The 23,154-nt window shown below is 36.5% G+C and overlaps 1 long non-coding RNA gene across 2 annotated transcripts; it reads right to left on the reverse strand.

The window, feature by feature from the left end:
- Positions 1–208: 208 nt before the first annotated feature.
- Positions 209–21,978, reverse strand: LOC116485352. Of its 2 annotated transcripts, none has more exons than XR_004252857.1 (5): positions 21,936–21,978; positions 10,947–11,040; positions 7,173–7,420; positions 1,910–2,045; positions 209–386 (listed from the first exon to the last, which is right to left on the reverse strand). It is a non-coding gene; the product is annotated as an uncharacterized LOC116485352 (long non-coding RNA). The 2 variants fall into 2 exon arrangements; XR_004252856.1 differs by lacking the exon at positions 21,936–21,978 and adding an exon at positions 18,973–19,077.
- Between the last annotated feature and the right edge of the window lie 1,176 nt (positions 21,979–23,154).

A 23,154-nucleotide genomic window follows, 5' to 3' on the forward strand; every position in this document is an offset into this window, starting at 1 on the left:
AGAATCACAAGCAAAATATGTTTTACTCACATTAAAGAAAATAAAGAGAGACAAGTGCCAGTACATCCACATTTAGGCTGCAGATTCAGACAGCCCAGCACTGGAATCCGTTCAGACATGCACATTGTCCTGAAAAATATTACCTGAAAAATTACCACAAACTCACCACTTTGGAAGTTGTATTTTTAGAAGATTTTGCTTACCTTAAATAAATTTCTTCCTACAGCTCTCAGAGGTTAACCCAACTTATCGTTTCTTCAGAACCTTTCAGAGTATCCTGCCTGGGGTCAAAGACTTCAGAGCTTCTCCAGGAGATGAACCTCTACAGCTTCCAGGAGCAACACAAATGCAGGAAGGAATTGTTGGGTTGCTTTCTTCCTTGTTCTCTAAACATAAATCATAGTGAAAAACACTCAAATAAAATCATAAGGCTGATATAAAGGCAATGGAAATGGACAGAAAAGAAAAAAAGAAAAAAGAAAAAAAAAAAAAGGAAAAAAAAAAAGAAAAAAAAAACTTTAAAAGGGCAGAAGTAATGGGGAAAAAAAGAACAGGTACAAAAGATACAAAATTGAATGGTGACAGAATGATAAAAAAGAGTGTCAATGATAACAAGGATATTAAATATTTGGGAAAAAGTGGTAGGAGAAATCAGGACACAACAGAGCATTAAATTTAGTGTTGTACATCAGGTAAGATGTAGAGCAAACCATTTTGTAGTCAATTTTCCTGGATGGTGCTTGGGATGTGCTGTACTTTTAGGTCAAACCCGTTCAGACAGAAAGTGAAGTAACCACCTATGAAGACAGCCAAAATGCATGTGCTATGGAGATCTCAGAAAAATCTCAGAATGCACCAAAAAAAGAAAGCCCATTCACTAAAGATGATTATGTAACCAATCTGCCTATTACCTCCCCCACTTATTCCCTACTGAAATAGGGTCCTATACAAAAATCAGTATACCTGTGAAATTGCTATGTCAGCATTTGCAGTCTAAAATAAACTCATCCAGGTAGTTCTAATTCTATATTTGCTAAGTTTCATAAAGCTGATCTTTGGCAACCTTATTTATTAAAGCAATTTTAAATACAAAGGTATTTTTGTGGGATTTAAGGACTAACCCTTCACGCAGGAAAAGACACAGGTGTTAATTGAATTTGAATTTCGACTACATTACTAGTTCAGTCTTCTTAGGATACCACCAAAATACAAATGAGTATAGAGCACACTGGGATGGTGTTAGGCAGCATGGCAGTTTCAATAGAGTTCCTAGATCTTAATAAGTATTTTAAACCACCGAATCCATCCCAGTTCCCAACCTTTTGAACAGTCATGGAAATAGGCTGTTCAGAGACTGATGAAGAGCAGCAGAGCTTGAATGTTATAACAGGTAAATGTATCAATATGGCTGTGGTTTCATGTTCTGGGTTATATAGATGAAAAAGTTGAGAGTGTCACTTCATTTATTTTCTTAGTACATCATGTATTCAAAAGCAGAGCTGCTCACAGCAGCTGGTTGTGTTAGTTCCAGCTGGTGGTACCGTGGGCAGGCAAAGGAGAAACAAAATTGCAGCAGCAGATCAGTGAACACGACTGCATGCCAGGGTGCCGAGGCAGGAATATAAAACTGATTGTCACTGCAGTTTGGTGTCTGGGCTTTTCTACTCCACGTGGTCTTCATCTGAGTGACAGGAAGAAATGGTTAGTGCAGTGTTCAGTTTCTCATGATGGCACTGAGAAGGAGGGGAGGCTTGAGAAAGTAAACAGATGTTGGAATGATTTTTGAAAGGTATGGGTAATTGAACAGGTTTGGGATAATTATTATCAATAAATTCACTGACAGAGAAGACATTAGTGCAACTTATAAAAGCAGAAAAAGGAAGATTATTTGTTGATTATCTTATTTTACCTATTCAGCCTTCAGCTTCTTGACAGTGTTAGTTCACCAGAACAAAGACATGACTCCTTTGGATTTCTAAGGCTTTTGTCTTTCTTTTATCCGTACAATTCAAGTAGAATGAGTCACAATGTCCTATGTGGCCAAGCTTTTTGAAAGAAAAAAAAATTTGGGCATCATTTCCTTACTTACTTAGAAAACACTACATTTTAAATTAAAGAATATGGATATTTTACTTTTGTATCATAAGAAATGCATTGAGAAATCTTGTAAAATACTCAGATGTAGATTATAAGGATTCCCTCAACCATTCCCATGGTTATTGTCTTGCCTAAGAGAAAAATGGATAAATAGACTGTTCATGTATGCCTGTACCTCATAGCTGAGGCTTTTAATATTCATAGCTGTTAAGCAAAATAATTTGTAGACATCTCCTATCATCTCTTTAACTCTTTTCCCAACATGACCTCTTATTTGTACCACCTAATCCCATGCTAATATTTTAATACAGTTTGTGTGTTACTGTAAGGTCAGTATAAATTAGTGTAAAATCAGCAGTAAGATCCAATCAAGGGTTTTATGGGATTTTTTTGCCCTTTCATTGGTGTGGTTTTATTTGTTGTTTGATAGCTAATAAAATAAAATGTTTTTGATAAGTAATCAAACAACAAGCCTCAAAAATGCTAGACATGTTCTTCCATAATACTTGAGTTCAGAATTACTTATTGCTACTCAGATGGGCCCCAACACGTTCTTCTGAGATGGCTGCTGGTGAAGATTTCTACATGGTTGAGATCTACAGAGGTACATAGATGAGAACACGTTGCAAGGTGCAAAATGCATTAAATATGTGAGTTCCTGTTTCCCAAGGCCATCAGAGAAACTGGGTCCAAATCATACAGCTAGGGCTGCATAATATACAACAGGAATCAACACAGGTCAGTGCAGAGCATACAGTGCAGAGCACAGCCTTGTTTAAAGCCTTGTTCCCTTTTTTTATGGCCACGCTAACTATAAAAACAGCAGTTGAGGAGAGACTCAGTTTTATGCAGCCATATAACAGCCCTAAGAATAAATGTCATTGCCGAGCCTTTCTAATATCCACAAATTTCATTAAATTCCATTTCATTAAACCTACCAGATATTATTTGGTGTAAAATGAATGACTTGTTTAGGACTGATCAGAAAAATGTTAATAAAGTATTTTGGAGTAGATAAAAAGCTGTTGTAGATAAATCATTTTACCACGATCCTTTACCTTTTTCTTTTCTGTTTTTTTTTTTTAAATTTCCCCAAGTACAAAATTAAATATATATGAAAAGTCCTTATTACCAATTTAAAAAAAAAAAATCAAATAAATATCTCTATGCATTTTTTTTCATTCCTATTCTATTAGTTCTCAAATAGTCATTATTTTCCATGCAGCACAAAAAAAATTGCTCTGATGTTAAATAGAAAAGTGAATATTTTTGGCTATCTATCACAGCACTCCTATGTGGGTAGACACTCAAGGAGTAGGTTTTCTGTATTACAAAAAAGAAATCCTTTTAAGATATTTAGCAACATCTCACAACTCTGGTCTCTCCTCAAAACATAGGAATGTAGATAAAATCTCTCTGTTTATTCACATCCAAAAATTAATGGGTATCTGGAGAAAGATAAATGAGGCTGCAAATGACTTCAGAGACTTTTGTAAATCTGAATGGTCATATGCTTGAAGGAAGAAGATCCGTAAGCAGTGGATTCCTTACTTCCAGATTAATTAAATATGCTGTTCTTAATATGAGATTGTGAGTAGTGTTTTGGATGAAACACCATGCCATATACATTGTAGCTTATTATTTCATAAGAAGCAACAATCACTAAATTATTAATATCACTAAATTAATAATATCACTAATTATTAAAAATAAAAATAAAAAAAAAAAATAAAAGGATCATACAACTTCTCTTTCAGTTAAAAGAAAAGCTTTCCAATAAATACTATCTGGCATTCTTAACCTGTTTATGCCCTTTTCACATTAATACTACAGAGACCAGTCGTCTACCACAGTTCATCCAAGTAAGCAATTGCTCTTTGAGATGAATTGCTAGAATTTGAAACACTGTCCAGAGGCTTGTAAGAGAGTTATTTAAGAGTGTAGAATTGTAATCCAAAGTATTTTTTCTGAGGCAAGTATATGTCATTCAGTTAGTGTATAACAGAGACTGTAAATATACTCAGTGTTCATACTCTGGCAGCACTGAAATGTAAATATCAGGAGAAGTTGATGTGGAAACATGATTTCATTCATTCTTGATTTAAGACATCCGGATGTGAAATGAGTAACAGTATATTATGGTTAATGATTTCAGCATAGGAATGCCCTTAGCAGGGAAAGGGTAATTCATTTTTTACTTTTTAGATAAAAGCAGTCCAAAGACTCCAGACAGGGAAAAGTTTAATTGCAGACAGGGAGAAATAAATGTAGAATGCTTTACATAAAAGAAAAAATGGAAGGAAAGGAAGGAAGGAAGGAAGGAAGGAAGGAAGGAAGGAAGGAAGGAAGGAAGGAAGGAAGGCAGGCAGGGAGGGAGGGAGGGAGGGAGGGAGAGAAAGAAAGAAAGAAAGAAAGAAAGAAAGAAAGAAAGAAAGAAAGAAAGAAAGAAAGAAAGAAAGAAAGAAAGAAAGAAGGAAGGAATAATGCTGATCATTCAATAAACATAATCATTGTTCACTACAGCACACTTCATAGCTTTTTTGTTTGTTTTTAAGACCTTGTAGACTTTATGATTATGATTATTAAATGTATTATTACTATCATTATTGTTCAATTTCTCTCCTACAGATACTATCTTTCAGTATCTTCCATTAGCATTCAAAGGTCTTATCTGACAAACAAATTTTTCCCACTTACTGTGCTACTGCTATGCAACATGGCTGTTGCTTGATTCTTTCCTCAGTGCTTTACAATTGGATATCCTGCTTCCTTCAAGGCTGAAGACACCTAATGCCCCAGTGAGGTTTTGGTTTGACTAGTGTTTCTTCTCCACTGTGAGGTGCTGCCCTTAGAAGTTCCCCCTCTGGGGAATATTTTAACAATTAATAAGAAAGTGCTTTTTTGTTTATGTGCTCCTATTTTTCCTTGGTAAGAATTAGCAAGATAAGGAAATTCTGTACTACACTCCATCTATAAACTTCTACCACAGCATCTTTGTGCACAGCAGCATTCATATGAAAGCTTCATACAGAAGAAGAGTAAGAGAGAAGAAAACACACATTATGCAGTTGACCCATTGCGAGAGTGTGCCACAAGATCAAACCCTCTTCTTTAGCTAGTGATTCAGCCGTGCCTAGATCAAGGGACAAGAAGCCCTTCCTTCATGTAGCCTATCATACAGTAAAAGGCAATTTGATATACTTGCTCTCTTGATGGCCACATTATTTCCTTCATCATGTCTCAGGGCACAGAACTTGACAAGATTAACGGTGATTCATTAAGTATATTTTCCAGAGTCAGTTAAAATAAAATAAAATAAAATAAAATAAAATAAAATAAAATAAAATAAAATAAAATAAAATAAAATAAAATAAAATAAAATAAAATAAAATAAAATAAAATAAAATAAATTACATGTTTTTGCCTTATTTGTACATTGTTTCATTACTTAGAAGCTTTATAGCTCTAGCTTTGTTGATAAGGAGGATCTGAAGAGAATACTTCCTTCTCTGAGGAAGTGACTGGAAATTGAAATTTAGCAACCAAAATGATACCTCTCCTGCGTTTTAAGAAAGTCCTTCAACAAGTACACATAGATGCTACATAGGTGGAAGCATGGGATCTACTCAAAATATAAAGCCCATTCAATCCTGCTAAACAAATTAGTTTGACAGTTTTTAATTAGTTGTGTAATCTCCAAGAGGAAAAAATAAATAAAAAAAAATGAGAAAATAAAAACAGCTGTTAAGCAGCTCAGTGGGATGTTTTAGAAATTATACACTAGGACATACAAAGAAAGGATAGGAAGTGACATACATGTATAACTATAAAATTTTCCTTGAACAACACTTTCAGCTTTCAGTACTCCAACAAAAGGGCCTTTTAGGAATAGGGATATTCAATAATAATCATTAAAAGCATGGAGGAAATAGGAATCTGCAACAAAAAGAAATAATTAAACAAATGTAATAACTGAATAAGAGAAGTTGGAGAAAAAATAAAAATAAAAATAAAAATAAAAATAAAAATAAAAATAAAAATAAAAATAAAAATAAAAATAAAAATAAAAATAAAAATAAAAATAAAAATAGTTTAGAAAAGTAAGAGACATGCTGAGAGTATGCAGTCATGTATGTTGTATAGCTTTTTGCTAAGAATATAAAATGCACTCAAATAAAGGGGAAATATATTAATACATTAATATATTAAATTATAGATTAATATATTAATATATTAAAGGCTAAAGTAGCTTTTGTTACAACTTGTTTTACCTGAACTTATTTTGGAAACCACTGTTCCCACCAGCTTTAGAGTATCATTTTACAGATGCTAGTAACTTCACCTCAGTAAAATAGAAATATTATCTTCAAAGATGTCTAAAGAGAGTATCAAGCACTGGCACTGCTATGCTAATTATAAGAACACCACCTGTACAAAAATTTTGGAGGTCCTCATGCTGACCTGGTGTCGTATACATTTTCACAACAAGCATGAGAGTACAAAATGTATAAAGACATGTAGCTCTCCTTAGGAAAACAGCAAAGTGGTAGTAAAATGGTACCCTAGTGCAAAGCAGAACTGTAAATACACTTGAAATAAGATACCGGAACACTTTCATAAATGAAAAGTAGATCTGGTAGCCTAATAAATATGCATTCTGAGTTGATCAGCAAAGTAGACTGAATATTATTTTTAGATTTTTGAATGAGATCTAATTGGTCTGGCAAAAGTAATATTTATGGGAAAAGCATCTTGTGCACATTTCTGTACATCAGTGATTTAATTCTACTTCAGTTCTCCATTGCTATACAGCACCAAAGGCTCTTCTTTTATTCACTGGGAAAAAAATGCAGGTTCTAGTGTAAGCTTTAACTTTCTTTAACAAAGTGGAAGGTATGCCTTGGTATTGAGCCAAGATGTAGCCTGCCACTTAGAGACAAGTAATTAGATTACAATTATTTGGATCAAGCAAAACAATTAATTAAATAACCACAAGGAGTCTGAAGCACAGAATTGTGCAGGTCAAAACTGAGAGCAATTAAGCTTTTGTTAAACTTGCAATGTGAACAGCTTACGTGCGGATGATCCCTGCATAGTTGATGGCATAACAAGCCATTTGTCCTGTGACAGTCAGAAATGGAGACTGAAATTACAGCCATTACTACTACAAATGTTCATATTGTCAGTTCAGTCAATTCAGTCCATCTTCATGGATACTACATGATCCAACATAGGGAAATCTCTTCTGGCATCATCTGGGTATGTAGTGTTTTCCTCTCACAAGACTTCCCAATCTCCAGAAGCTTTGTACCAAACCAGCATCCTGGAAATTAAAAGCAGCAAATATTGACTCATTGTTTTAAGATGGCTGGAAAAACAGTCTATCTTACAGAGTAAGTTACTGACCCTTGACATCAGAGCAATATGTAAAAATGTTGATAAACTGAATTAACAGGTGAAACAATCAGTTGCAATACACTGATGCAGCAGATTTGAACAGGACAGAATCTATTATCTTTGAGATAGACAGCTGGAACATTTTCACCACAGCATGAGATTTTATTTATCTGGCTCCGTGAGGAGAAATTAAAGGAAATACCTAAAATCTAGATGTTTGCAATTCTGTCTGTGGTGTCTGTGGTTGTTTCACCATTATGGGCAGCTAAACTCTACTACAACCACTCTTTCGCTCCACCTCCTCAAAGGGAGAGAGGGTGAAAATACAATGGAAAAGGGCTCAAAGGTTGAGATAAGGACAGGGAGATCACAAAACAGACTTAGTGAGGGGAAATTAATATAATTTGTTGCCTACTACCAACAGACTAGAGCACTGAGAGCTAAAAGCGGACTAAAAACACTTCCCTCCACTTCCACCCTCTTCTACACCCTTCCCCCAGTCAGTGTAGGGGAGCAGAGAATGGGGGCTGCAGTCAAACCCTAACACTTTATCTCCGCTGCTCCTTCACAGTCCCTCTCTGCCCCTGCTCCAGCGTGAGGTTCCTCCCATGGGATGCCATCCTTCCTAAACTGATCCTGTGTGGACTTCCCACAGGCAGCAGCTCTTCAAGAACTGCTCCAACATGGCTCTGTATCGAAGGGTCCATCTGTCAAGAGAAAACTGCTCCAACATGGAAATGGTCCCCCACAGGCAATGCATTTTGGGTGCTGTGTGCAGTTCTCATCCTCACATGACTAAAAAGGATATATAAGAACCAAAGGATATATAAGAATCAAAAAGAACCAGAAGCTTCCATAATATAAGGAATGTCTAAATGTAACAGACTTGTTCTTTCTGGAAGAAAGACAGCTGAGACAATATGTGGCATGGATCTATAAAACTGTGAGTAGCAGGAAAAAAGATGATTAGTCATTTTTTCCAGTACAGAGCACAGGAGTACCACGTGAAAACAACAAGCAAAGAGTTCAAGCTAACATCAACATAAATAAATAAATAAATCAAATATAGATTTTATTTGTACATGTTGAGATCAGCTGCAGAAATCCTTGCCACTGGGTGCTGTGAATGCAGCTTTTACTGCAGAATTTGCACAAAATGATGGGGAAAATCCACAAAGAATTGAATAAATAAATAATTATTTAAATAAATAAATAAATAAGGACTTCATCATCAGAATGTCTCCTGTCTGTGAACTGTGCAAGTCTGTTTTACTAGCAGTATCCAAGCATTTGTAACTGTCCACTATTACAGGCAGGACTCAGGCAAGACAGGCTAGTTGTCTGGCTATATAGCCTATTCCTACACTCTTCTGTTGAATTACAGAAGTAATTCTGAGTAGCTGAAACTTTATTCATTTCATTTATATTTCAAGTATACAAATACACATTTTGCATATAAATTCTCATCAGTGTAGGGAAATGCTCCAAAGCTGGACACAGTCTTCTCCATGTAACAAAGGTTATTCAGCTATATTCAGGCATATTTCATAGTTTCATTAAGCCAATGGGATACACTTTATACACTTTTGTACAAAATGAGCAGAAGCAAGATGAAAACTTATCTCAAAAGTACTGGAAAATACAACCAATCTTAAAAAATGTGTCACACCTATCAAATATATTGTTACTAATGTAGTATACTGGCAGCAGGAGAGCTTCTTAATATATATAAATGCCATTGTCATTGAATGCTTCTCTCTTAGCACTACTGGCAATGCTGAAAAGGGAGAAAGAGTCTGCTTTCAATGAAGCAGGAAAATGTTGAACTTGATTTAAAGCAAACTGTTCAAACACTGGTTGTATGATAATAAATGATTACCGAACCTCTTAAAAAAATATTGCAGCCTATACCCCACACATGATTAGAATGGTATTCATTAGAGTGAAGCGTCATACTTTTTCTGTCTGAATATTTATCTCTGTACTTAGCAACAGATGCAAATAAGATGGAGATACAAAAATCTAATTTATTTAGCATATTTACTTCTTTAGATATTACAAAATAGACTTTGTTTTCAATTACCTTCACAATTATTGATATGTACTTCTCTACCCACTGTATAAAAAATACCCTAAGGCTGCCCAAAACCAGTGTGCAATGTTCTTCACTTCAGTCAATGAGCTTTAACAGAAGCCAATGCATTTTAACTGAATTTTTGTTTATCTCAAGCAGCACATTTTAATGAAATCAATACATTCTTGCTGAAAGCCTCGTGAATCCATTGGAAAGAATACATTTTTACTGAAACCAATATACAGTTTTATAATGTCTGTATGTTTTAGTGAAAGCATGGCAATACATTTTAGCTGAAACCAATATGTTTCTCCAGGGCTGATACAAAGAAACCCTATTTTATAGTGAAACCAGTGCATTCTTACTGAAACTTATATTCCATATTCCCAAGCCAACACTGTCAGGCTAAATGAAAGCTATGTTTTATCTTAGTGAAGGAATCACATACTTTCAAGATTATCTTAAAGCAGAGAGGTTTGCAAAGCTTATATTTTAGTATGTACATGAAATAAGAAGCACATCATAAGGAGTCATTCCTAGTCTTCTTGGTTTTACATTTTATGTAGTCTTGCAACATATATGCATTCTCTCAAATGAGTAATGATATAGATAGGCGTTTATTTTCATTCTCAGTAGACTGTCACTAATATTTTTTTCCACTTTATATGCAAACTGACTTAAAATAAGTCAGCATTATGACTGATTTGCACTTCAGAGCAGAGGAATGAAGCAGTGGTTAATGATTTTATTGTAGACTAGAAGTGATTTATTATGTAAGATTTTTTGTAAGAATTGTTTTCAGTACATCAGTTTCAGTATTTTTCTTGACATTTTGACAAGATGTGCTGATCTGCATTACTTAGAAATATTTTGAGTAGTCTGGTATATGTAGCTAATGATTTGTGATCCTTCTAAGTGATTTAATCGATGCAATTAATGTGAATTAGAAGGCTCCATCTGAATTTCAACGAATCTGAAGAAATGCATAATCTGCTTAAAATTTAGATAGAATTTTTCTTTCTTTATCTCTTCTAGCAGGAGGGTGACTTTCAATTAAACTCTTTTAGAATTACATGATACAGCACAGAACCATAAGGCAGTTAAATAAGAATGACAAATTTTACAGAATTGCTGTTATCACTACAGCCATATCTAAATATTATTTTCAGTTAAACCAAATATAACATTATTTTCTAATGAGAACCCAATTATGATGAAAGATTACAGGAATTTAACATAGCCAAAAATTTAGTTGTTTGACTGTAGTAAGTTATGGGCTAGAAGTCCAGATCCTAAATCCGATCATCTACAAACTAGAGGACAAAGGGTTTCCCCAATTCCCAGATAAAATGTATTGAATTTTTTCAGCAGTAATTACCTCAGAGCTGCAATTGTTTTCCTTAAGATGACCTTGACTGTGGAATTATAAGGAATTTTTCAATTTCAATATCCACTTGCTCATGGGCAGCTTGCTGAAATACAAAAGATATGAACCAACGTGAAACATTCCCAACTCATCAGCTGCTGTTCAGCATTCCTGTCCATGCAGATGAGATCTGGATATTTCAGAGACTAAGAAAAACATAGCTTAGCCATAGCAAAGATTGCTTTAGCAGGATTGCTGGTTCACAGAGCTCACCCACTTATAATTCTCAAGAAAACAAAATGGACATTTTATCTATGAAGTTACACCTTATCACATTGTCAAAAAAAATGTTTTCCACTAATGATGTTTGAGAAATAATGAATAAAATGTAAATGCAATGTAAAGTAAGAGAGGGAATACAATACTGAGGAAAATATATAGTCCAATTAAAATGATTAGCACAGAAAATGGTAGTCTATATTCCTGCTGCAGCTGCTCAGTGAATAGTTGTCTTCATGTACAATAGGTTGCCTTGGGGGTGATTGATCTGCTTCCAGAAAATATAATCACTGGTTTCCAAAGAATCTGAAAGACAAAGTGTAACAAGACCATGCACTATACTAGTATTGAATTTTACCTCTCCTCATTATTTAGGTCCCTCTGGCAATTTTCCCTTAATAAGTTCCTATAGTGCTTTGCTGGGTTCCTTTTTTCTATAACATATTTTATTCTTCCAAATGAGCATGGTCCACTCATCTTGACACATCTTCTACATCATCTCTTTCTAATTGCTTCTCTTGGTGTCATACCATTTCTTGCAAGAATTATACAATAAGTGCTGTTCTTATATTTATTTTAGAATTCCTACTTTATCCGCTCATTTTTCCACCCAATGAAGAAGGATAAAGTTAGTTGCTCAACCACATCCTTTTCTATGTCATCACTGTAACACACTCGATTTTAAAAAGGAATTAAAGTGTAGGATTTGGAGCATAATTTTAACATAAATAACCATACAACAGATACTTTTAAAATGCTGCTTAACTAAAACCAAAACAAAATAATTTCAATACTCCATTGGAATTTCAAGTATCAATTTCAGGTTTTCATGATCACAGAAACAAACAAATTTTAAATTCATGTTTAATTCTAGAGGCATTTAATAACAATCACATGAAAATTGGGCATCTGGCTTCCATAATTACATAAGTGTATGTTCGATATTAATGATTTGTAGTGATGGCATACAAACAAAATTCAAAGTCTTGGTTGATCAAACACAGGACATATGGACATGTTATGTATACTTCATGGATGTAATACAGAGTACATGAATAAGGTCATTAATAGGATATATGGTCACAGCCTACTGTTGTCATTCTATCTATCTCGACAAAAAGAAAAAGTTGTACTATGTATGAGATCTTGAAGGACTTACGTTTAGGTTAGAGATTCTAGCGTGTGTATAGAATCATAGAATCATAGAATATCCCAAGTTGGAAGGGACCCACAAGGATCATCAAGTTCAGCCTCTGGGTCCCCAAAGGACCACCCAGAAAATCAGACCATGTGTCTGAGAGTATTGTCCAAATGCTTCTTGAACTCTGGTGGACTCGATTCTATGACTACTGTCCTGGGTAGCCTGTTGCTGTTCCTGACCACCCTCTGGTCAGGAGGTGAAGAACCTTTTACTGATATACAACCTGAACCTCCCCTGAACCTTCAAGACATTTCCTTGGGTCCTATCGCTGGTCACCAGAGAGAAGAGATCAGTGCCTGCCCTTCCTCTTCCTTCATGAGAAAGCTCTAGACTGCAATGAGGTTTTCCCCTCAGTCTTCTCTTCTCCAGGCAGAAAAAAACAAATGACCTCAGCCATTCCTCATACATCTTGCCCTCCAGAACCTTCACTATCTTTGTAGCCCTCCTTTGGACACTCTCTAGCAGCATTATGTCTTTCTTATACTGTGGCACCCAAAACAGCATCAGTTCTGCAGGACTGATCTCCAGCATCTCATCCCCCAGTCTGTACATAGCCAGGGTTGCCCTTTCCCTGGTGCAGAATCCAATGCCTAATCTTGTTAAACTCCATATTGTTGGTGATTGCCCAGCTCTCTAATTTGTGTAGATATCTTTGCAAGGCCTCTCCACACTTGACAGAGTCAACAGCTCCACCCAATTTGGTATCTCAAGTAACTTGAGATCTTGGTAACTCAGTTAAGTTTAGCATATATACTAGTTTCTCCTGCTGTTGATAAAAATCAACTTCTTCAAAAGCACTTCCATAAAGAAGAGCTGTTAAGAATTATAATCAAACAATATTAAGATTCAGAGAGCACTATACTACAATACTTCAAAAGTAGCTGGATATAATGAATCAGGAGGGAAATTCACTATCCACATTGTCTGTTTCGTGATGCTTTAAAATTAATATTTAACTTAGAAAAGGGTTTTCTATATTTACTTATAAAACAGTAATTAATTTTTAAGCATATTTATCCTCTGGGATACTTTTTCTGAAGTTAATTAAAAAAAAAAAAAAAAAAAAAAAAGTAGAAGGACAGAGATGCAGGATATCTTTCCTACCATGTACCATGCTACACAATAGGGAAGACTGATCTTCTTGTTCATTAGCAGCTTATAACTTATGACAGTTATAAACTGAACTCCTTAACCATAAGTGCTCCTACAGACTCTGCTCTTATTCACAACATTATTTTTTTCCTATCATCAGTTGCAATATCATTACCCTTTGATGTTCACAATATTAAATGATTCCCCTCCCGAAGACTTACTATTTGTAAGGGAGAGAAAAGTCATGTCCTCTCTCTTGTGCATTTTCCTTCACTAACACTTACAGCAGTCTGATCCAAATGAAAATATATTTTATTCCTACATAGTTCATGCCTAAGCAAAATCTAAATGAAAGACCTACTAGGAAGAGCTAGAGGTCATCAAGAGCAACAGGAATACCAAGAACTATTGTCATTCCCATGAAAGAAAGGTTCCTTCACATTGTCCTTATCAACGAGCAGCTGGATTGCATGGAGCAGCCTAGGAATGGATGAAGAGCTGACAGAGAGATGATGAGTCAGGATTAAAGGGAAGGCAGGACATTATAGTGGGGGTCTGCTACAGGCCACTTAATCAAGAAGAGCAAGCAGAACAGGACAGAGAGAAGCAGCAGCATGTTCACAAGATCTGTTGGAGGGACAGCACAGAATGTTATAGGCAATCCAGGAGGTTCCAGGAAGGAATTGATGATAACTTCCTTCTCCAAGTGATGGAGGAGCCAATGAGGAGAGGTTCTATGCTGGACCTCGTTATCACCAACAAGGAGGGTCTGGTGGAGAATGTGAAACTCGAGGGCACCCTTGGCTGCAGTTATCATGAAATCATGAAGTTTAGGATCCAGAGGGCAGCGAGGAGGGAGCACAGCAAGTTCTCTACCTTGGACTTCGAGAGCGCAGACTTTGCCCTCTTCAGGGATTTGTTTGGTAGATTATCAAGGGACAAAGCCCTGGAAGGAAGAGGGGTCCATGAAAGGTGGTTAATATTCAAGGATCACCTTCTCCAAGTTCAGGAGCAATGCATCCCAACAAAGAGGAAGTTGGGCAAAAACAGCAGGAGGCATGCGTGGATGAACAAGTAGCTCCTGGCCAAATTGAAGCAGAAAAATAAGGCCTGCAGAGGGTGGAAGCAAGGACAGATAGCCTTGGAGGGATACAAAGACACTGTCTGAGCAGCCAGGGTTTGGATTAGGTAACCCAAAGCCCTTTTAGTATTAAATTTGGTCTGGGACATCAAGGGCAACAAGAAAGGCTTCTGTAGGTATATAAAAAGAAGACTGGTGAAACTGTGAGCCCTCTCCAGAAGGAAATGGGAGACCCGGTTACCTGGGATATGGAGAAGGCTGAGGTACTCAATGACTTTTTTGTCTCAGTCTTCACCAAGAGAGCTCCAGCAAACATAGCCCAGACCCCACAAGACAAAGACAGGGACTGTGAGAATAATGAACCCCCCACTGCAGGAGACCAGGGTCAAGATCCGCTAAGGAACCTAAAGGTGCACAAGTCCATGGGAACTGATGAGATACATCCACAGGTCCTGAGGAAAATGGTGGATGTAGTTGCTAAACCAACATCCATCATATCTGAGAAGTTGTGGCAGTCTGGTAAAGTTCCCACTGACTGGAAGAGGGGAAACATAACCCCCATTTTTAAAAAGAGAAAAAATGAAGACCCAGGGAACTGCAGGCCAGTCAGTCTCACCTCTGTGCCTGGCAAGATCATAGAGCAGATCCTCCTGGGAATTATGCGAAGGCACAGAGAAGATAAGGAGGTGATTGGTAAGAGCCAACATGGCTTCACTAAGGGCAGATCAAGCCTGACAAATCTGGTGGCCCACTACAACAGGGTTACAGCATTAACATACTTTTCCCTACAGGTAAGGAAAGAGCACCTGACATTGTCTACCTGTATTTGTGCAAAGTATTTGACACTGTCCCACATGATATACTTGTCTCTAAATTGGAGAGACATGGATGGGATGGCTGGACCAGGATGGATGGTAAGGAATTGGCTGCATGGTCATACTTAAAGTGTTGCGGTCAAAGGCTCAATTTTCTGGTGGAGATGAGAGGTGTTCCTCAGGGGTCAGTATTGAGACCAGCTCTGTTTAACATCTTTGTCAGTGACATGGACAGTGGGATTGAGTGCACCCTCAGCAAGTTTGTCCAATGACACCAAGCTGCATTGTGTGGTCAATATGCAGGAGAGAAGAGATACCATCCAGAGAGACCTTGACAGGCTTGAGAGGTGGGCCTGTGCAAACCGAATGAAGTTCAACAAGGCCAAGTGCAAGGTCCTACATATGGGACACAGGCACAAATACAGCACAAATACAGGCCATGCAAAGAATGGGTTCAGAGCAGCTCTGAGGAGAAGGACCTGGGGTGTTGGTTGACAGGAAGCTTGATATGAGCCAGCAATGTGTGCTTGCAGCCCTGGAAGCCAACTATATATGCTGGGCTGCATCAAAAGAAGTGTGGCTAGAATGTAAAGGGAGATGATTCTCCCCCTCTACTCTGCAGCTGTGAGACTCTACTTGGAGTACTGCATTCAGCTCTAGGGGCCCCATCAAAAGAAGGACATGGACCTATTAGAATGAGTCCAGAGAAGGGCCACAAGGACAATAAAAGGGCTGGAGCACCTCTCCTGTTATGTCAGGCTGAGGGAGTTGGGGTTGTTCAGCCTGGAGAAGAGAAGGCTCCAGGGAGATCTTATGGCTGTCTTCCAGTACCTACAGTGGGCCTACAGGAAAGCTGGAGAGGGACACTTTATAAAGGAGTTTAGTGATAGAACAAGGGGCAACGGATTTAACTAAAAACAAACAAACAAACAAAAAGGGTAGTTTTAGATTAGATATTAGGAAAATATTGTTTACTGTGAGAGTGGTGAGGCACTGGAACAGTATCAGTTGTGATCAGTTGTGATGTGCCATCCTTGGAATTGTTTAAGACTAGGTTGGATGGGTCTTGGAGCAACCCGGTCTGATGGAGGGTGTCCCTGACCATGGAAAGGGGGTTGGAATTAGATGACCTTAAAGGTCCCTTCCAACCCAAACCATTCTATAATAGCCAGTATCAGAGTACTTTTCTTCATCATTTGTCATACTCATGCCAGAGGTAGCCTCTAACACTATTGACTTTCATTTCTGCTACCAAAAAGACTGTCCTTGTTAATGAGTAGTCAGGAACAACACTTGCCCAGAACAGTTATGTGATTTCTATATCGCTAGTAGTACTGCTGATAGGTTGCTTTGCAGAGGTTAGATTCAAGGCCAAGATCACATAAAGTTAAATGGGTGGATGAATTTCAGAAGTAAGGGAAGCAGTGACATCCCAGATGCACCTGTGAAAGTTTTCTGAAAATAAGGTTTATTGGCTTTGACTTGAACGGATAAACACATCGTGTGGTTATGAATGACTGAACTCATAAAAAAAAAAAGTCGCATATTAGGAAACCATGCTTTCAGATTATCCTAGATGCAGAACTATTGCTCATAAAGTGCTCCTTTATGAAGAATGTAAATTTGGCAATACCATGAAAGAGAAATAAAACTTATCTTAGGTTAATGTAAAACTATTTAAAGCATTGTAAATATAGAAATTGGGATCTAAATTAAGAACTTCTAATAACGATGCACTGTTTTCTTTAAAATGTTGAGTGTGCTCTGCTCTGGTGAGGTCGTACCTTCAGTGTTCAGTTTTGTGCCCCTTACTACAATAAGGGCATCGAGGCCCTGGAGCATGTCCAGAGAAGGGCTATGAAGCTGGTGAAGGGTCTGGAACACAAGTGTTATGAGGAGCAGCTGAAGGAACTGGGGTTGTTTAACCTGGAGAAGAGGAGGCTCAGGGGTGACCTTATTGCTCTCTACAACTACCCGAAAGAAAGTTGTGGGGAGCTGGGGATCAGCTTCTTCTCACAGAGAACTATCTATAGAACTAGAGGGAATGGCCTCAAGTTTCACCAGGGGAGGTTCAGTTTGGAAATTAGGAGATATTTCTTCTCAGAAAGAGTAGTCAGGCATTGGAATGTATTGCCCAGGGAAGTGGTGGGGTCACCATCCCTGGGGGTGTTGAAGCAAAGGTGGGACCTGGTACTTAGGGACATGGTTTAGTGGGTGACATTGGTGTTAGGGGTATGTTTGGACCAGATGATCTTTTCCAACTTTAATGATTCTATGATTCTATAACCCACAGAGTCCTTTCTAATGAAGTATTAACACAGTAAAAACTATCTCCACCTAATAGAAAAATTGCTTTGATACTCACTATTTTTACTTGGGGATGCTCATATAAAGGTACATCTAAAGGGGTTCTGATAAGACAGAACAGTCTTTGTCAGTAATTAAAATCTCTATTAAAGGCTGAATATAACCCTCCTTAAAATCAGTGAAAATATTTTCATCACCTGTATCCAGCCACAAGTGAATTACATCATTTTATTCCTCTTGTTTTCTAATGGATTTTTAATAGAAACAAAAAGGCACATGGCATCGTGTCCCATGTTGTACATGGAGTATTCTCTGACATTTCTTGTTCAAAGAAATTGTCCCCAGCTGAAATGCACTTTTCAGTTATTTGGTGCCTTTATAATGTCATCTGTGCACATCTAAGGCTCAGAAAAATTTGCTAGCTGGCAAAGCCTGGTGACAAACAAATCAATGTTTTTTTCATTTTGCTGTTGGCATTCCTGACAGAATACGTGACTATCAGATGTCAGATTCTTTTTAGGCTGAATTTATTGATCAAGTCTATCCAGAACATTTAAAGCTTTCACTTGTGTTTTGAACTATATAGAAAATGTCTTAGTTGCAAGGTTCCACAGAAGCTGAGTTTTTCATTTTCACTTATGATTAGTGTTCTTACTGGCAGCTGTATGGTAATCATGTCTTTTCTTGCTTTCAGCCAACTTCTGTCAAATATCCTTTCTCATACCTATACACATTAAAGGTGCTCACACAGGGCTGGTAAAATGTTCTGAACAAGGTAATTGGGGTTGCTCTTAATAACCATCTTTTATGGATCTTTCTAATATGTCCAGAAGAACTAAGAATATTTTGTAAGAACAAAGGGATGGACTGACAATAATGGATTTGTTTCTTTGTGTGTTCATTCATAGGCTTTGTTCAGGATAAAATTTTATACTTTTCTCACTAGGGAGTAGAATCTAGAATTTCTTTTGAAATTCCTGCCCTCTGGCATTTTCATTTTATGTCAGATTAGTTGTCAATCTAATTCTGTTATTAAATACATAGTAAGATGCACTGTGTCAGTCAAGCCTGTAGCCAACAAATCATTTGTTTGTCTTGGGATTTCAAGAAATAATCTGAACCTGTAGCAACAAACTGCATCTTTTATGCTCTGCCTGCTTGACTTGGCATTTCACAAAATGATCTGTATTTCCAGTAAGCAGCACTACCCCTGTAGCATGTGTTTAATCAATAGGACCATGAAGAACAACGTATATCACATACCATAGTCATTCCACTCATGCTGGCATGTGGCCTGAGATTTGCCAGGGTTATCCCATCACTTACTTCTTCTCAGGACTCACAGATAGCATTTAGGCACGTGGACTTTCTGCCTTTGGCATGCTGTGTGCATATCCTTAGTGTTCTGTAACTTAATGCTGTCTTGGCAGTCACTGACAAGGATGAATTCAAACATTTCTGTGGTTTGATTTCTTTCCAAGAACACATAAAGGTGAGTGGAAGGTTCACACAGAAGAGCTGGGTCATTCCATGTTTTCTGCTAGAATGAAATTAGATTTCAAAATTTTGAAATCATCCAGAAAACAGTTTATCTTTCCTATGTAGGAACTAATACTGCGTTTTCCAAAACATTTATTGAATAAAATTTTGTGTGTTTGACTCTTCACAGAAAGCAGATAAATATTTACCATGTCAAAACAGGTTCTCTGTGAGATTCATGAGATTAACAGAATAAGTAGTGCAATTCTTTTGGTTTCACTCTTAATTTTAATGATTCCATCAGAATTTTCATTTAGAAAATAGATACAATAACAGCTAGAAAAAAATGTTATCTGAGTGGCTGTCCATCTCTATGATAATGGTTCCATTATGGTTCAGTACCTTGCCCTGTAGCAGGAACTAAATTCAAGGAGATCTGTGAAAGTGGAAAATATTGAATCCATTTTGAAGTATCCACGTTAAACAGAATCTACCATATATATATACCTTTGTATTGTAATAGGATACTGAAAGAAGCAAACTATTTCCCTACCTCCTCTTCTATCTACCTATTGTTATATTAGATGAGTTAATATTTGTGCGGCCTTGGGGGACCTGAGGGGCATTATGCACCTTTCAGCCAACTCAGAGTGCAAATAGAGTGGCATTGCATTCATATTGTATGTGATTTTTGGGGTGACAGTTTTAGAGTTAAGTACCCCCAACACTTGGGGCATGAGCCCTTTCAAACCTGTCATGAGGCACAGGATTCATCCCCAGTGAAAAGCACCCATTTCTGAGGATGGTCACCCCAGTCTCCAATTCAAAATGACATATTTACTGAAGCAGACAAGGATGGAAAATCCTAGTTTAAAGCTCATATTGTTCTTCGTGCTTCCTATTCACTGAGGAATTATTTTCCTCAAGAGTCATAAATGTTCAGATTCTCCACTCTCCAGTTTTGTTGCACAGACAAAAAGACATACATTTCTCTGTGGCTCACCGCTCTAAAAGAATTATCAGTAAATGAAAGATCTGTTATTAAAATTACAAATAAAAGAAAAAAATAAAAAGGAAATAAAGAAAAAGAAAGAAAGAAAGAAAGAAAGAAAGAAAGAAAGAAAGAAAGAAAGAAAGAAAGAAAGAAAGAAAGAAAGAAAGACATACACTAAAGGCAAGTAATCCTACATTATAAAAATATACATTTTAATACATACATATATGTCTTTCACATAGTGAAAGGATATTAATGTTTAAAAAAGTAAGCATATAACATCTCTGTGGTACTGCTCTCCAAACTCTAGATATATATGTAAATTACTGAGCTTGTTCTGCTATGCTGCACCATAATAACAAATTATTAAGTAAAAATGCAGGAAAAAGAAAATACATAAAGGTATAGAGCTTGATGGGTTTCAAACACTTCATTTTTTTTCTGAGTTTATGAAGCTACTTAGAGCACAGTAATAATATTATTTTAATGCATAAATTATATTCAATTATATAATGAAAATAGTGATTCCTTTTACCTTTTTTGTTTCAGAATTATCATGTATTTCTTTTATAAAGACAAGCCCATGTATGTACTGACAAATGGTATTTTAATTTAGGGCTAAAAAAACGTAACTTTTTTCCCAGATAGATAGTTTGTATATGTTCCATGTATTGTATCATATTTGTATGTATTATACTGGATTTATACCTTATCCCTAATTTTTCTATAAACTCTATTTTTGAATTTTCTCTGAATTTGCTTTTTACTCTGCACTTAATTTTTCTATTTTTGTCTTCTCGTTACATTTATTCTCACTGTTCCTTGTCCATTTCAATTGTTTAAACTCTCTTTACTGAAATGAGGGCCAAGTAAGAAACTCTGACCAACAATTTTGAAACTACTATGTTGAAAGACTTTCAAAATAGGCAGCATTAGCTTATTTGTTCAACAATGCAAAACGACTGGTAATTCCTGGGTGCTTCCAAATTCCTGCTACTTCTGAGCAAATTTCTCACATTTAGCAGGCACACCGTGCTAGAATTGCTTGGAAAATATTTTTCTGATGTGTTAGCAAACTCATTGCTATCTAGATCATCAGAAAAAATATCAGTGTGGTGACTGCAACTTTACAAATGATGAAATGGAAGACAAGAGACTGCGACAAATTAGCAGATAGAAGATGGACTGGAAGGAAGTCTGTAGTATATCAAGAGGTCCATAGAAAACATGTTCAGTACTGTATAGAGGAGAAAGTGAAGCCTGATAAGGATCCCAATAGAGTAATAAAAATGTATTATATTAACAGAACACATGGTTCAACTAATGCTTGGCACCTGACACTATTCTTAGATTATAGTTAAAATAATTAACCAGTGTAGAAGTTCATGAAAATTACCAGTTCCGGTAAAGAACTGGTAAAACTCACACAAAAGGAGATATGAAGATTGCATGCTGGGCTTTCAAGCTGCTGGAAAGCTCAACCCTTCTGAGTGATACCTGGTGCTCTGTACACAATGGTTTCCTCATTCCCTAGAATGTTGTCCAGATTAAGGATTTCACAGTTCATATGTTCCACATAGTTTAGACATAATTTTAGTTTCACAGTTCGGAAGCTACTGACAAAAACTAGCTTTATAATGGCAAGAAAGGTTTTATAAAAGGTAAAATTCCATAAAAATTACACCACACCCTGAGGTGCTGAATTCCTTTTCAAACTCCTAACCAAATGAAGGGATGTTCAGAATTAACTTACCTTAAATCAGTCTCATCATGCTTGTTAGAAGCCCTGGATATCTGAAAAGAGGATATTTTTCTTTGTGTCTGAATTGGGAAACAGAATCCCAACATTTTCTGGAGATGTTACAAATAGCTTTCTTGTATGTTTATTAACCCTATAAGTCTTAATTTCTTGTTTCCAGAGGCACTCTCTGTTGCTTGTTTTTTCCTTTAATACTCATTTTGCAATTTTATGTTATAAATATTTATGTCAGACTGTAATGACCAGATTTACTGTTAGTTATTGTAAATTTACTCGTTAAAAAAGAGTAATTTTATGCATACAAAGCACCTTTTTAAATGACTACTTATAGGGTTTTGATGGTGCTTCAAGTTCAATGAACCTGCTCTTCCAGTATTAGAACAGAATCAACAAATAGAGGGTGATTACTTCAAAAAAAAACTTCAAAACTTCAAAAAGAAAACTTCAACAGCAATTCTTTTAAGACAACTCTCTAAATATTTCAGATGAACTTTTAATTTTTTTGTGATGTTCAGAAAGATTTCTTGCATAGATGCACAGGTACAGACCAATGGTGACACCAAGTGGTGATTTATATTTTGACTATTTGAGAATAGTCACAGTATCACTGTAATAAGACATTTCCTCAGAGACTTTTCATCTGTTGATAAAATCATTGTTCAAAATATTACATACATACATGTTCATCCATCAATATTTGGTTACAAAATAAGGATAAGGGATGAAATTGTGGTTTGTTTTTGTTTGTTTGTGTTGTGGTGGTAGTGGTTGGTTGGTTTTCACTTTCTGCTTTACCAGAAATGTTCTTTAAGTTCTGCATCACCCACCCAAAAATGCTGTTTCATCCAGCCTGGAAGTTGACTGCATATATCTCCAAAGATACCAGTTTGGAGCCTTGACATTCTAGAAACTACATCAAATGCTGTTTTCATCGGTCTTGCTAGTCCTTATCAGGAAATTATAAACTCGGTGCTACCATTTATAAGGAGAAAATTACTCTTTGTTCAAGAATGAGAACAGTGGGTCTCAGTAAGAGCTACCAGAGGGAAGAAACATAATTATTTATCCTTATGTATAGTATAGGAATGAACAGGCAACAGAGAGCACTCCCGATATTCACTGGTCATTGCAAAAATGGGTAATGGTAATTTGGCCTGGAGATGTGTCAGTGAAAATTCTGCATCCAATGACATCCCTCACAGTCAGTTCAACC

This window comes from Aythya fuligula, chromosome 2 (genome assembly GCF_009819795.1).
Source record: "Aythya fuligula isolate bAytFul2 chromosome 2, bAytFul2.pri, whole genome shotgun sequence".
Lineage (NCBI taxonomy): Eukaryota > Metazoa > Chordata > Aves > Anseriformes > Anatidae > Aythya > Aythya fuligula.